Source organism: Trifolium pratense, linkage group LG7, assembly GCF_020283565.1.
Source record: "Trifolium pratense cultivar HEN17-A07 linkage group LG7, ARS_RC_1.1, whole genome shotgun sequence".
NCBI lineage: Eukaryota > Viridiplantae > Streptophyta > Magnoliopsida > Fabales > Fabaceae > Trifolium > Trifolium pratense.
The window spans coordinates 12,295,976-12,301,975 of NC_060065.1; positions in this window are offsets into that span (position 1 = coordinate 12,295,976).

Consider the following 6,000-nt stretch of genomic DNA (forward strand, 5'->3'; position numbering starts at 1 on the left):
AAGACTTCGCCAGGCTAAAACTGCCAAGAAAAAGATTATGCAGGCTGCTGGTGGCTCGCAATCGATGCCGGCCAGTTCTTCAATTCGGCAGGATCCCACCCCTTCTCTCGAGATTATTGACGCATCGAGGGAGAAACGTACCCGTGAAGAGGATCTTGAAGACACGAATTCTTCCCGTCAACATCGCAGGGTGGATGATGTTGATGATTTAATGAACTCGACATCTGGTCTTCACAAGCTTCAGCCCGGCAAACCTGCAGCCCATTTTGTTTTCCCTCCCGTGTATGCTCACGACCCAATCTTCGACGATCAGACGGAAATTTCTGTATCCGAGCCCGACTCCGGCATCCTCTCTTCTTTGGGACCCACCGCCATCAGAGCCGAAATCGCCAAGCATTCGGTGGCGATGTTCAAGCTTCTGGAGATGGTAGCTTTCCTGAATGGTCGAGAATGCCATTATTTGCAGGAGAGGGATGCTGCTCTTACCAAGCTAAAGGAGGTTTCTGGTCACCTGAGCTCGACTCAAGCTGCTTTTTCGGAGTACCAGAAGCAGTATACTTTGCAACTGGAGATGCAGGAGTCCCTAAAGTCTGCTCAGGTGAAGTTGGAGGAGGTCACCAAAGAGAGGGAAGCGTCCTTGGCGAGGGTTCAAGAGCTGGAGGGTCAGATTCGGGAGTTGGAGTTGAAGCTGGAGGCATGTGCCAAGCAAGTGGTTCCTGAGGTTGTTGATGAGGAGGAGAAGGATGTGGATCCGGCTGGTGTTTATGCTGATTTCTCGCGAGCCCGTCTGGTGCGGACGATTATGGAGCTGAATGATAGCATGATTGATGCTGCGAGTTCTCAGTTCACCAATGCCGTGGAGCAGTTGAAGCTTTTGAATGCTGACAAGGATCTGACTTTGGAGGGTTTGGACGAGGATAAAGTGGTGCGTGACGGGGCCATCCTTACCCCCCCTGATGACGAAGTGTAATTTTATTTTTCTCTTTTTATCTGCTTTGTTTGGGCGTTTGCCCTTTTTGATGTATTTGACAATTATGGCCCTTCGGGGTCTTTAAATATCAGTACTTTAATTTATTCTCCTGCCTTTTTACCTTTATCTTCATATCTAGATTTAGGTTTTGTATGGCTACGTTTTTAATTTCCTCTGAATGTCGAATCGATCGTTTGCATGCTTGGCGCTGTTAAGCTTATGCTTTGATTGTCTTTTCATTGTGACGACCTGGATACTTGATGTCTTTTGTTTATGTTCGACCAAGCGCGAGGTTTTTAACTTAAATAATTTTTCCAAACATTCTATACGCCGAATTACTCGTTTCTTCGCGCTAGTGTGTGTCTGGACGGTGGTCATCGTTATGGTAGCTGGTACCATTTGATGCCGGGCTTAGAAGGTGTGGGGAACCATTCTAAGTGTTTGGAGATGTTTATCCAAACTAACAACGAGGAGATGGGCTGTTGTTAAGCTTTCCTCCTCGGGGTGTGAACATCCCATCGCGAGCTGGGGTTCTACCGGGCGTGTACTACGACGATGGTGTTCCGTGGTCTAGAACTTTCCTCGCCAACATCATCGAGCTCCTAATGTCTCGACTTTATTTTATATTTTAAGATTCATGCCCGTACCTAAGCACTCCTCCGTTGTATAGGCGTGCTTCTCATGGGCGAAGACACAGCCTTCGTCGAGGGATGGCTTTGAGCTTCCCTCAACTGTAGTATTGTTTGAGCTTTTCGGCATTCCAAGGTCGAGGAATTTCTTTTCCGTAAAGATCTTCCAAATAATAAGCACCGTTTTCGGTTTTGGCTCGGACACGATAAGGTCCTTCCCAATTTGCCGCGAGTTTACCCTCGCGAGAATCCTTTTGGTTACGTCGGAGTACTAGTGTCCCAACGTCGAATTCTCGCTTGATGACCTTTTTATCATGTCGTTTTGCTATTTTTTGTTTCAAAGTAGCTTCTCGGAGGGCTGCGCCGTCTCGGAGTTCCTCCAAGAGGTCGAGCTCCTCTCTGAGCATTTCATGGTTGTCTTCCCCTTCAAGGGGTACTTCCGTTCGGAAGGAGGATGCTCCGGTTTCTACTGGAATTACGGCCTCTGTTCCGTACGTCAGTCGGAAAGGCGTTTCTCCCGTTGTAGAATGTGGAGTGGTTCGGTAGGACCAGAGTACACTGTGCAGTTCTTCTGTCCATTTTCCCTTTGCTTCATCCAACCTCCTTTTGAGTCCTCGTAATATAACCCTGTTTGCAGCTTCGGCTTGGCCGTTCGTTTGAGGGTGTTCGACAGAGGTGAAGTGTTGGGTTGTACCTATCTTTGCCATAAACTCTCGCACTTTCTTGTCCGTGAATTGAGTCCCGTTATCTGTAACGACGACTTGAGGGATCCCAAACCTCGCAAGTATATTGCGTTTGAAGAATCGCAACACGTTGAATGTTGTGATGTGGGCGAGAGGTTCGGCTTCGATCCATTTCGTGAAGTAGTCGACAGCTACTATTAAGTATTTATTTTGTCCTGCTGCCGTTGGAAACGGTCCTAAGGGGTCCATCCCCCACCAAGAAAACGGCCACGGGGACGATAGCGTTTTTAGCTCGTTTGGAGGGGCCAAGTGCATGTCCCCGTGACGTTGGCATTTGTCGCATTTTTTGACATGCTCTTTTGCGTCTGCTTGCATGGTAGGCCAATAGAATCCTGCTCGCAAGGCCTTTCTGGCTAAGGAGCGTCCACCGATGTGTTGACCGTTTATGCCTTCGTGGATCTCACTGAGGATCGAGGCTACCTCGCTTTCCTCGACACACCTCAGTAGAGGGATGGAAAATCCTCGGCGGTACATTTTTCCATTTAGGATTACGTATGCGCAGGCTCTTCTTTTAACCTTAGCTGCCTCCTTCTTGTCGAGTGGGAGGTTTCTTGTGTTCAAAAATTCGAACACGGGTGTCATCCAGCTGTTGGCGTTGATTTCGCATATCAGGAATACCTCGGTGGGCTTTACTATGCTTGGTTTGGATAGCGTTTCCTGAATAAGCGATTGATTTCCGCCTTTCTTTTTCTTATTGCTCGCGAGCTTTGATAAGATATCTGCTCTTGCGTTATGCTCGCGAGGAACATGCTTGACTTCGGTTTGTTTGAATTTGGTTAATTTTTCTTTTATTAAGTTTAAGTATTCCGTGAGTCGCTCGTCTTTTGTTTGGTATTCCCCGATTATTTGTGATGCGACGAGTTGTGAGTCCGTGAATATCTTAATTTCCTCGGCTTCCATATCCTGAGCCAACCTTAATCCTGCCAAGAAGGCTTCGTACTCGGCTTGGTTGTTTGTGGTTGGAAAGGCGAGTTCGAGTGAAACTTCTATGAGCACTCCTTCACCGCTTTCGAGTATGATACCTGCACCACTCCCTTGTGGATTCGAGGATCCATCTACGAAGATGGTCCATTTGTTTTTATCCGGGGTAGATGGTGTGGTCATTTCGGCTACGAAGTCTGCTAGCACTTGGGCTTTTAGAGCCTTTCTGCTTTCGAAAAAGATTTCGAATTCGGACAACTCGAGCGACCATTTTAGCATTCGTCCTGTCATGTCTGGCCTCGCAAGGAGTTGCTTAATCGGTTGATCAGTTCGAACAACGATGGAGTGAGCTAAGAAATAGTGTCTTAGCTTCCTCGCGGCCATGACTACTGCTAAGGCCGTTTTTTCAATCTGTAAATATCGGAGTTCTGGTCCTTGCAGAGCCTTACTCACGAAATAAACGGGTTTTTGCCCTTGCTCGGTTTCTCTTATGAGAACGGCACTGATGGCCTCCGATGCTACGGCGAGATAAAGGTATAGGGTTTCCCCTTCGTTGGGTCGCGTTAGGACTGGGGGTTCAGACAATGCTCGTTTCAAATGTTGTAGCGCATCCTCGCATTCCTTTGTCCATTCGAATGCGGATTCTTTTCGAAGTAATTTGAATAAAGGTAGCGCGTGTTGAGCGGATTTTGCGACAAAACGAGATAAGGCGGTGAGCATCCCATTCAATGATTGGATTGATTTCTTTGAGTCCGGCGTAGGAAATTCAAAGAACGCTCTGCATTTATCGGGGTTAGCTTCGATTCCTCTCTCGGTTAAGTAGAATCCGAGGAATTTCCCAGCTTTTACGCCGAACGTGCATTTTTCAGGATTGAATCTCATGTTATACTTTCTCGCCTGGTCGAATACTTTTTTCAGATGGGCTGTATGATCGACTTCCTCTTCGGATTTGACGATCATATCATCCATGTATACTTCGAGCATGTCACCGATTTCATTATTGAAGACTTTGTTCATCATCCTTTGGTATGTGGCGCCTGCGTTTTTAAGCCCGAAAGGCATTACGTTGTAATAATAATTACCTGATTCGGTCATAAATGTTGTTTTCTTTTTATCGATTTCAGCCATTTTTATTTGATTATAACCCGAGTACGCGTCCATAAACGATAGTAATTTAAATCCGGATGAATTATCTACTAATTTGTCTATGTTAGGTAAAGGGTAAGCGTCTTTAGGGCAAGCCCTATTAAGATCGGTATAGTCAACACACATGCGCCATTTTCCATTCGATTTTTTAACAAGTACAACATTGGATAGCCAGGTGGTATACCTAGCTTCCGAAATGAAATTTGCCTCGAGGAGGTCTTTTACAGCTTTTTCAGCAGCCTCCGCTTTTTCGGGAGACTGCTTCCTACGCCGCTGAACAACGGCACTAGCCCTAGGATCTAAAGTCAATTGATGACAAGCGACCTCAGGGTCGATACCGGGCATCTCTGCAGCGCTCCAGGCGAACAGTTCAGCATTGTCCTTAAGGCAGGCGATCAGCTGTTTTTTGACCAAGTCGGGGAGCCCAGTTCCAATCTTGATCCCTTTGAGGGGGTCTTCGCCCAAGGGCACCAGCTCGAAATCTCCGTCCGGGATGGGGCGGTAGATTTTCTTTTCAGCATCGGTGAGGTCCTTCTGCTTCTCTTCCTGATGCTCCTTTTTTGTGAGTCGAGCATCGATGTCGACAGAACCTCCAATAGTGTTTACCCCCGGATTTTTCTTTTCAGTTTTCTTAGGGGTCGCCACGGTGCTCAGATTTTTTGCCGCGGCCTCAAAGCATCTCCTCGCAGCAGCTATATCGCCGTTGATGGTGGCGACCTGGCCGTCCGGCGTGTAGTATTTCATTTTCAAGTGGACGGTGGACGACACAGCAAATAGCTCCGCTAAAGTAGTTCTGCCGATGATGCAGTTGTACAGCGAGGGACAGTCGACGACCATGAATTGTGTCCTTACGGATTTCATTGCCCTCTCCTCGCCGAAGGTGACGATCAGGTCCACGTATCCCCAAGGCTTGGTAGTCGACCCGTTGAATCCTTGGAGGTCGGGTCTTACATAGGGAACCAAGTTCTTCTCCGACAGCTTTAAGGTTTTGAAAAGCCCCGAGTACATTACGTCGCACGAGCTCCCCTGATCTACGAGGATGCGGTGGACGTCGAAGTTCGCCATGCGAGCCCTTACCAGCAGTGGTATCTGATAGTTTGGCGAGCCCCCAGGAACTTCTGATTTGTAGAAGGCCAGCGGGTCGGAGTCTCCCTCAGGTTTGGAGACGGTGATGGGAGTCACTGAGCAAACGTTTTCCAGCTCCTCGAATTTTCTTTTTACTGAGCCGAGGGTGATCTTGTTGAGCCCTCCCCCTGTTATCACTAGTGCTTTTGGGAAGTTTTCCCATGAGCCATTCAGGTGGGCGTTGAAGTGCCTCATGAGCGCTCCTTCATCGGACCCCGGGGATGGGAGTGGGATTTCAGGTGCCGAGATGGCGAGTGCCTGAGGGACGATGCCTCTGTTTTCCTGCTCGGGAACATCAATGGCCATTGCGACCTCTTGAGTCTCCCGCCGTTGTTGTTGTTGTTGTTGTCCTTGTTCGTCGTTCTGAACATATCTTCGGGCATAGCCCTTTTGTATCAGAATCTCGATGGCGTCCTTTAGGTGGACACAGTCCTCAGTAACGTGTCCATGGCTTTTATGATAGCGA